Here is an 11,718-nt window from a genome sequence, read left to right on the forward strand (position 1 = left end):
TAATTTTTGTTAGGTTTGTAAGCTGTCCAGGTAGACTCAAGGAAGAATGGGAGGATCTCATAGCTGACAAAACGTGTTTACCAACAAGCATGTATTTGTCTGTTCCTTGGCCTCAATAGAAAACAAAAAGGAAATAAGCTCTGCGTAGTAACTTGCGGCGACGACAAGACCACCAAGGAATGTTTCTGAGAAATCTATTTATGTTCAATGTATACTTGGTAATCCTTAACTTTCTATTCTAATACTTTTTAAATTTCAATTTATTTGGCATCTACGATATGTATCTTACTACTATGGTTCTTATTGTTGCTTTAATAAAGCTCTAAGAGTATGGACGCCATGGTATTTACTTTAATATATATTTATTTTTTTCTTGTAATTTAGTGAATTTTATGTATTTATATGGTGGGGTTTCATCTTGATTTTTTTTGGGAAGATAATTTATTGTTTACTATGGACTATGGATTGAAATGTGGCATCTGGTATGTAGTTTATCAGATGCTTGCATCGGGGTTGATATTGATAAAGTAGAAGAAGCTTTTAGAGTTGGTATGTTTCATATCGACATCCTTTTGAATATATAATTAAATTTTTGAATTTGTACAAAATTCTATAATCGAATCGAGTTTAGTGAGACAACAGATGTTGAGGTACTTGCTATGGAAAAGGATTTTGATAGCCCTAGCTTTCCTAATGATGTGCCAACATAAGAGTTTGATATCAAGATCTTGGGAAGGCTACAGGTAAGGATTCTAATCGATGAACCTTTTTAAGTTTACAATGACCCGTACGTAACTGTTTTTGTGAGAAAATGATTTAATGAGATGCTCTTTGAGTTAAATATAGATAAAGGTAAGTGCCATTTTCTGTTAAACTAATGGTCTTTTTTGATTCTAATGTCAACTGTCACGATTTTTTCTTATAACACAAGTTATTGATGGACTTAATAAGGTGTAAAGACAATGAGGAAGGGTAATGAGGAAGGGTGACGCGATGCGATGAAAAGGGCTTTGAGTTAGAGGTACATATCAATGTAATTTTGTTACATATAATACTGATGTATGACAACAAAGAATAGTCTTATATAGAGTGTGTTTGGATGAAAGTAGCTGGAGCTGGAGCTTGTAGCTAGAGCTGGAGCTTATGAGATAGAGGTGGAGCTGGAGCTTATTTTTTAAGCTGGTAGCTGGAGCTTATTATTTTTTATAAGTGTTTGGTAAACTAGCTGCAGCTTATTTTCCAGTTCATAAGCTCTACTTTTTTTCATAAGCTACTAAAAGTAGCTTATTTTTTCAGAGCTTATGATTTTCATAAGCTCTACTTTTTTTTCTCTACCAAACGAAGCTTATGACTTGGAGCTTATTAAAATCATAAGCTCAAGTTCCTATAAGCTCCAACAAGCTCGTCACCCAAACACACCCTGTCACCGGAAGCATTTATTATTTCGTTTTAACTAATCGAATCAGTTTGTGCTAAGAAAACTCAATTGAATTGTGATTTGAGTAACTGATGATAAAAATCTATGCTTGTGATTATAGATGACAAAATGGGTGAGTTGGGTAATGGGTAAAAGTTGGTAAACAATTGGTATGGGTAGGGTAATGTTTCGATTGAATTATGTACATATGTATATTGGCCGATAGGAATGGTAGTTACTAAAATACATAGTTGACTTTCAGAATGCATAGAATCATGAAGATTACGGATCCAGAATGCAATGTTGGTATCTTTCATTCCGTTTGACCAGATTTAGACAGCCATTTTTTAAATGTCTGCAACCGTTCAACCCGTCAAAAATAGAGCATAACCTGCCTTGACTCATTTAGAAGTGAAACCCTCTACTTGAATTCATAGTGTAAGGGTTGTGTAGACATTTGATACTATGCTTTATCATAAGTTCTAACGGTAGCTTTGTTGTTCATCATTCAATTCCATATGTGTCAATTGCATGTTCAATTTTTATGGTCACATTTTATCTGGTCACTTGTTAATTATGAGCTTGCATATTTGATTATTTACTGCGTTTAGTTTTTTTTATTGTCATCAATACAGCTTTTTTGTTGTTATCAACTTTTGTTGTGATTATGAGAGGATCGTCTGGACGTTGGGAGACATAATTTTGAGAGAAAATAACTCTATTACTCACAAGAATAGATTACACGAGTATTACAAAACTCAAATAAATAAAACTCTCAAACTCACACACACTAACTAGGTTGTGATTACATTTTTCTGAATGATTTTACAACTGACTAACTCACTAGGAATTCTCACCACTCTCTAGGGATGTATTCACTCTTGGTTAGGATTACATTTCACTGAATGAATGATATTACAACTAACGTTCGCACCTCTATTTATAGAAAACTTGAGGAGGTGGAATGGTGTGAACGCATAATGGTGTGAATGCAAAATGGTGGCTAGCCGTTATTGTTTCCAACTTTGCTACTTCCTTATGAGGAGGTGGAATGGTGTGAACGTAGAACAAGTGGCTAGCCGTCATTGTTATCAATTTTGCTTCTTCCATTTTGGTGTTCAAAGTTAGCTACTTTGAACGTCTAGAAGATATTAGATTACGGCTGGAAGTTATCAATTCTTCCCTCCAGCCGTATACAAGAAAACACATCCCGTTTATGTCTCTGCATAACTCTAGCTTCTATCGAGGCACCACCTTTGTTAACATATCCGCATGATTCTCCTTCGTATCAATCTTCACTAGTCTCAACAGTTGTCGATCAATTACCTCACGTATCCAATGATAGCGAGTATCAATATGTTTGGTACGGGAATGGTACATGGAGTTCTTACTCAAATCTAGAGCACTCTGACTGTCACATGTACCTTGTACTCCTTTTGCTTGATTCCAAATTCTTGGAGATAACGTTTGAACCACAACATTTCTTTTCCAGCTTCTGCGGCAGCAATATATTCTGCTTCGGTTGTGGATAATACGACACACTTCTGTAATCTTGACTGCCATGAAACAGCTCCCCCTGCAAAAGTGTAAATGAATCCTGAAGTAGATTTCCTACTATCAGGATCTCCAGCCATATCCGCATCTTTATAGCCTTCCAAGATTGAATCAGCTTTCCCGTAACAAAGACATATCTTTGTTGTACCTTTAAGATATCTGAGAATCCATTTTACCGCATTCCAATGCTCTTTCCCGGGGTTCGAGAGAAAACGACTCACTGTTCCCACTGCGTGAGCAATATCGGGCCTCGTACACACCATTGCATACATCAAACTTCCAACTGATGAAGAATATGGTACTACGACATCTCCCCAATCTCTTCCTTGGATGAGGGACATGAACTCTTACTTAACTTGAAATGGTGTGCTAATGAAATGCTAACAAGTTTGGCGTTGTTCATATTGAACCGTACAAGTACTCGTTCAATATACTTCTATTGAGATAGCCATAACCTTCTATTCTTCCTGTCTCGGGTAATCTGCATTCCCAAAATTTGTTGAGCCTGTCCTAAGTCTTTCATATTAAAAGACTTAGAGAGTTCCTTCTTCAGCTGGTTGATTTTCGTTGTGTCTTTCCCTACAATCAGAATATCGTCTACATATAGTAGAAGAGCAACAAAATCTCCTTCAGAAAACTTCTGAATGTAGACACACTAATCTGCTGCAGTTTTCTTATACCCTTGACTCACCATGCACGAGTCAAACTTTTTGTACCACTGCTTAGGTACCTGCTTTAAATAATACAAACTTTTCTTCAGCTTGCATACAAGGTTATCTCCTGAAACCTCAAAACCTTCTGGCTGCTCCATGTAAATTTCTTCTTGTAAATCTCCATGAAGAAAAGCTGTCTTTACATCCATATGTTAAAGCTCCAAGTTCATACTTGAAACCAATCCAAGTATGACTCTAATTGAAGTCATCTTGACTACTGGTGAAATATCTCGTCAAAATCAATCCATTTCTTATGTTGGAATCCTTTGACTACAAGCCGTGCTTTATATTTCACCACTTTTCCACCGCCATCCTTTTTCAGCTTGAACACCCATTTGTTTTTCAGTGTCTTCTTCCCGCGTGGAAGTTCTACAATCTCATAAGTTTGATTTTTCTGCAGAGAATCCATCTCATCCTGCATTGCGAGCAGCCATTTTTCTTTATCCTTATGAGTTACTACTTCATGAAAACTCTCTGGTTCTCCATCTTCAGTAAGTAGAAGGTATTCAGATTTTGGATATCTACTCGATGGAAACTGACTTCGTTCAGATCTACGAACTTCTGGAATATTATGAGGAGATCCACCATCATCTTGGTTTTGTGATGGTTCTGGAACGTCTGGCAGACAGGGTTGTGGCTCCCCCTGCTTAACACCGTTATTTTCCTCATTATCTTCTACTTCTGGTATTTCTTCTTGCACTGAAAATTCATTTCTCGTGAATGATTCCGTTGTTGCCTCAGGAACCTGAGCAACAACATTTGTCTTCTGGGATATTGTGGTCTTTTTAATATCTTATATTATCTGGCTTTCATAGAACACCACGTCCCTACTTCTGATCACCTTTTTCTCCTTTAGATCCCATAATCTGTATCCAAATTCTTCATCTCCATAGCCTATGAATATGCATGGAGTAGTCTTTACATCCAGCTTCTGTCTGGGATCCTTGGATACATGTGTGTACGCCAAACATCCAAATACTCTTAAGTAAGAGTATGATGGATCCTTTCCAGACCAAAGTTTTTCTGGAACTTCAAAATTCAGTGGTACTGATGGAGATTGGTTGATCAAGTAACATGCAGCTCTGACTGCTTCTCCCCAGAATAGCTTTGGCAGCTTAGCCATACTGAGCATGCTCCGAACACGTTCCATGATTTTTCGGTTCATTCTTTCTGCTATACCATTGTGCTGAGGGGTACGTGGAGCTGTCTTCTCATGTCGAATGCCATATGATTTGCAATAGGCATCGAACTACGTGGAAGAGTATTTACCGCCGTTGTTAGATCAAAGACACTTTAACTTCTTTCCTGTCTTACGTTCTACCATGACATGGAACTGTTTAAAGTAATCGAAAACCTGGTCCTTCGTCCGCAAGAAATATACCCACACCTTTCGAGAAGCATCATCGATAAACGTTAAAAAGTATCGGTTGTCGCCAATTGATTCAACCTCCAAGGGACCGCAAACATCAGAGTGTACCAGACTAAGTAACTCTGATCTTCTCATTGAAGATTAATTAAACGAGACTCTATGTTGCTTACCAAACAGACAATGATTGCAAGGATCTAGTACAACGTCCTTATCTACATTGATAAGCTCCTTCTTTATCAGGGTAGACAACCCTTTCTCACTCATGTGACCAAGTCTCTGGTGCCATAAATTTTGTGAAGCCTCATTTTCTGCAACATTAAGGCTGTATGTACAGATCTTCACATGAGTTTTGTTTAGTGTGCCACAAATGTGTCCTTGAGCGACTATGATATCACCTCTTGACAATTTCCATGTGCCTTTACTAAAATGACTATCATAGCCTTATTTATCTAGAGCTACTGTGACAACCCGGAAATTTCCAACCAAATTTAAACCTAATCTTTATATGTTTCCGACACGATAAGCAAAGTTTGTAATGCTGAAATCTCAAAAACTTTGAACTGTGTTCATATAATCAATTACTTTTGGTTATGCTCGATGATTCACGAACATTTATATGTATAGATATGTATAGATTAGATATAGTTATATTAATTGGAAAACGTTAACAAAGTATTAAGCGTATAATACTTTACTTTAAACGTATTTGTCTCAATATATGTTTTATATGACGGAATTAAAGGATATTATCAAACGATCGAAGTAGAAGATATTTAAATAGTACCTAATATGATTGTTACGGGTCTCTGTTGTGAGGTCCACTTCGATTTAGAAAATCTTTCCTTTTGATTATATTTGGAATTAAATATATAAAATAACCTGCAACGTGTATTTAAAATAGATTTATATATATTGTATATGTAGATTCAAAAATATTTTTGTGTTTGATAATAGCACTCGTTTATGATTTTATATTTAAATAAATATTTCGTTTATATTTAAGGAGTACAAATTTATATTTTTATTTTACAATGTGATAATATATAATAGTAATTTAGATATAAAACGTTTTGATATTATTAATATACTTTAATAGATAACGAGACAATGTTTTTAAGAAGCAAGTGACCAAAACACTCGAACGTTAAAGTGACACTGCAAGTAATATAGTTTATTGATAATTTAAGTTTATATTTTGTCAAAGGAATGAGTCACGAAACGTAAAGTGCAAGTTTTTCTAAGTATACGAAAGGACGTTCAAAAAACCGGAACCGGAACATAAGTCGAACGTAAACGTACAAGATATCGGACTTAAAATTTCAAGCCAACTATGCACATGAATTTAAATAATATATATATAATTAATATAAAATATATATATATATATATATTATATATATAATAATATGTCGACAAGCAAGAAAACAAACGAAAGTGAGCTGTCCAGGCAGGCCATGCGATCGCATGGCATTTGCACTGGAAGCCCATGCGATCGCATGGGCATCAGAATCAGGAAAACTCTATAAAGCTCGATCAAATTCTGTTCTTCACACACACACATATATTACTCTGTATTATTATTATTATTATTATTATTATTATTATTATTATTATTATTATTATTATTATTATTATTATTATTATTAAGATTATTATTATTATTAATCTTATTATTATTAGTTGTATTATACATAAAATATTACGAAGGGAGTATGCTCGAACGATTTCAAAACAAGTTTTCAAACGGGTTTAAGCTAAGGAAACTATGGGTTATAGCTATGGAGGTTATGGGTAATGATAGTGGGTATTATTCGTAAGACATACCTAGTGTTTATCATCTTCGTTGTGTCTACATATTTTCCTGCAATATTGAATCATAATATTGATACGTGAGCATTCATATCTTATCTTTTATATATTAATAATGTATCCATGTCTAGTGCTCGAGTATATATGTTTATGCATGCTTATATGCTTTAATTTTGTCGTTAGATAGTTTATGATGAATCACGAATTTGATACATATGTTATTGATAAAAGGTATATGATATGCATATCGTTGAAAAGCTGTCAAAAATTAATAACTTTTCATTTAGAAATCGTGTGTTTTCGAGAAACGGATTAAAAGTTATGGTCAACTGAATTATAATTAACATTAATTGAAATTGCCTTTGAATCTGCAATTGATATTTAAACAACTTGTTTATAAGATTGATAAATTGGATTTTCTGTGACGACCTGGAAATTTCCGATCAAATTTAAACTTAATCTTTATATAATTCCGACACGATAAGCAGAGTCTGTAATATTGAGTCTCGAAAATTTTGGAAACTATGTTCATATATTCAAATTACCCTTTGACTATTTCCGACGATTAATGAACAACTATTTGTAAATAGGTATGTATATATTTAAATAAATATATATATGATTTGAAATATAATTTGAAATAATATATGATTTAATTGTAAGAACTAAATTGTAAAATAATAAACGATATAATAAAGTTGTTATTTAAAATGAATCTATATATATTTCAGTTTGCCCATCGAACAACACAACCATGTAAATCTCTATCTCTATATTATTACTCAGATAATTATTATTATTATTATTAATATTAATACGATTATTATTTTTATTGATATTATTATCATTAATATTATTGCTATTATTATTATTATTATTATTATTATTATTATTATTATTATTATTATTATTATTATTATTATTATTATTATTATTATTAATTTCATAATTCTTATTAAAAATTAATATCCGATGTTAATATTTGTATAATTAATATTATAGTTATTAGAAAATAATTCAATCTATTATTATTATTATTATTATTATTATTATTATTAGTGGTATTTTTATTATTAGTAATTCTATTTAAAATCAGTATTATTAATTATTATTAATTTGTATTAATATTAGTAATATATCTATTAATATTAATTAAAAAGAAATACAATAAAAAATAATAAATGGTACGAGTTTGATATCTATATCCATCGAACTATATTTGATTCTTGATTCTTGTCTCCATTACTGTATTAAGGATTCGAAATCAGAATTAGATATATCCAAAAATCAATTACCAATCAAGATCACTTTTCAATTTTTTTTATTTTCTATCTGTACTCGTTTTTTTTCTGTTTGAGAATAAGATGTCGACCATTACAACCACTACAAACAACTGCATTTGATTCCATTGTATATAATTTTTGCTGGCACATTATATACACATATACATATCCATGCATCAAATCACCCACTCCACAATTTATTTTCTAATGTTTGCTATTTCTATCTCAAGTATCTAACTCAAACAACCACCATCACCATGACCTTACACCACTAACACCACCATAACCCAAGACAAACAATCACAAGCCATTATTGGTATGCTACTGCTCGGTCCTTCTTGCTACTATTGCTACGATTCCATAACTGGTTTCTGTTCCATTTGCAAATCATCACCAGTACCATCACTTGCGTCTTTTCCTGCTTCTTCTCCTTCCACCTGTAAAACACTACACAAACAATCACTTATTCATGTTTATCTAATCTGCAACAGCTACTATGAACTGCTACGTCTGTTTATGGCTGTCAAACAAACCAATCATCTATTCTCTCTCTCTCTCTATATATATATACGATACATGTTCAAATATACATGACAACCACTACAATCCCAATGTAAGTAACTAATCTCGTTCTGTTTATTTCGGTCTCGAACAAACTGTTGCAGACTGCTGCATTTGTGTTATGTTTAGCTAGAACCCAAGAACCAAACCTACAACCTTTCGAAAACCATTACTTCTGTATCTGCTTTCGGATAACAATGCAAATACTATCAAAACAAATTCATGAAACTCGAATTATTGTTATTATTACCTGATGGATGTTATTAGTCGCTGCTACTTTATATCGCAGCTCATCACCATCGTGATTGTTGTTGCTACCGGGTTCCTTCTGGATCTAGTCAATCACCACTCCAAACCACCAATCGATAACTACCACAACCCATCATTAAATTTAAAGCTTCTGTTGTTCCTATTCTCTGTCTACGGCTGTAATAACTTGCTAGCTATAGTCATTGATTAATATCAGTAACATAAAGAGCATACTAAGATCCGACGACAATAGTGAAAACATTGATGTGATTATAATTCTATTTAGGTAAAAATCAACAAAGCCTCAAGTAATATAAAAATTTCAAATCCTTCATTATCATATTACCTTTCAGATGTTTCTCAAGAAGTTGTTAGGGAATCGACACCCATATTAGATTATAAAACCCATCACAATCATTAGAATCACCACCTGCAAAACAATCTTCACCATAAACCTAAAATATCAAGAAAACACTATTAGAAATTGCTATATTCTATTCTAAGAGATCTGAGGGTTTACCTTTTCGCTAATTCGTTCGAATCAATCTGAGACTGAAACTTTATTTGACAAACTTAAACGAAGAAACCGATTCAATTGAAGAAGAATCGGTTGATGTCATTCAGATGTGTTGATGTACCAGCATTAGAATCTGATTATACCTCAAGATTCTAAACCCAATTTATATGAATCAACTTCATTGAAGATGTTATGAAATTGAGCTCCTTCTGAAAATCGATCACTATATCTCAAATATGGATTCTTAATTATGCCGGTTATGATTTGATAAATGATGATGGTTAATAAGGAAGAACGATGATGATGGAAGATGATCGGTGATGAGCAGCGAAAAATCGAAACCATGGTTGATGAAATGTCGAATACTCTGCTAGATACCCTAATACTCACAACATAAACCTAACACAAAGAAACCGTATAGTACTGGACTATTGGATGGGCTATTTTATAGATCCAATTATCAACACAAATGGGTCATGATCCATGGACTTCTTAAATATTAATGGACTTACTTAATATTCAAGGTATAAATATTATTATTATTATTATCATCTTGATTAATAAAAATCATTATTTTCATTATCATTAAAACTATCATTATTATTATTAGTATTATCATTAATATTAGGATTATTATCATGTTCATAAATATTATTATCATTATTAATATTAAAATAAGTATTACTATTAATCTTATTGTTATTATTACTAATATGAATATCAGTATTAGTATTATTATTAGTAGTAGTAGAATTATTATAGCTATTATGATTATCCGTATTATTATTATTATTATTATTATTATTATTATTATTATTATTATTATTATTATTATTATTATTATTATTATTATTATTATTATTATTATTATTATTACTAAAAGTATCACTATCTTCTTTAATCATTTTATTAAAATTTGTATTATTATTGAAATTAACATTTTTTTTAAATTATCATTCTTTATTATTAAAATTATCATTTTTATTATTATTAGAATTATCATGATTTTTATCACAATTAGTATTATTTTTATCATTATTATTAGTACTATTAATATATCAAATGAAGATTTTCTATATAAAAATATATTTATGCCATAAAATGTAACCATATTAATACTTTTGTAATAGACGTTAATTAACTATATAAAGATAAATATAGCTAATTAAGTTATTAATAAAACACATGATATAAAATAATAAATAAAATCACTAATAATATATATATATATATATATATATATATATATATATATATATATATATATATATATATATATATATATATATATATATATATATATATATATATATATTTGTTCGATTTCCATTATATGTATTAATATACATGATTGAATAATAGGTTCGTGAATCTGAGGCCAACCCTGCATTGTTCAATATAGTCATATGTATTTTTACTACAAAATACATTAAGTGAGTTTTATTTGCTCCATTTTTAACTGCTTTTGCATTATATATATTTTTGGGACTGAGAATACATGCGCTTTTATAAATGCTTTACGAAATAGACACAAGTAATCGAAACTACATTCTATGGTTGAATTGTTATACCGAATATCGCCCTTGTTAAACTTGGTAACCTAAGAATTGGTGTTTATTATAATTGCCACCAATTGACGCGAATCCTAAAGATAGATCTATGGGCCATTGACAAGCCCCAGTCAGAGAATTTGAACTGCTTTAGTACTTCGATATTTATATATGGGGATATTCTAGATGCATTTTGTTAATGTCAGTTACCAGGTGTTCAATCCATATGAATGATTATTTTTGTCTCTATGCATGGGACGTATATTTATGAGAAATGGAAATGAAAATCTTGTGGTCTATTAAAAAGATGAAAATGATTGTTTATAATAAAAGAATGAACTCATCAACCTTTTGGTTGACACTTTAAAGCATGTTTATTTTCAGGTATGAAAGAAATCTTCCGCTATGCATTTGCTCATATTAGAGATATTACTTGGAGTTATTCATGACATATTTCAAAAGACGTTGCATTCGAGTTGTTGAGTTCATCAAGATTATTACTAAGTCAATTAAAGTTGGATGTGTTATGAAATGGTATGCATGCTGTCAACTTTCGATGTAAAGAAAGTTTGTCTTTTAAAAACGAATGCAATGTTTGTAAAACGTATCATATAGAGGTCAAATACCTCGCGATGTAATCATATGTTATTGTATTCGTTCCTATGGATTAGGACGGGTCATCTCATGTGGTATCAG

The sequence above is a fragment of the Rutidosis leptorrhynchoides genome, chromosome 3, assembly GCF_046630445.1.
Source record: "Rutidosis leptorrhynchoides isolate AG116_Rl617_1_P2 chromosome 3, CSIRO_AGI_Rlap_v1, whole genome shotgun sequence".
Taxonomy (NCBI): Eukaryota; Viridiplantae; Streptophyta; class Magnoliopsida; order Asterales; family Asteraceae; genus Rutidosis; species Rutidosis leptorrhynchoides.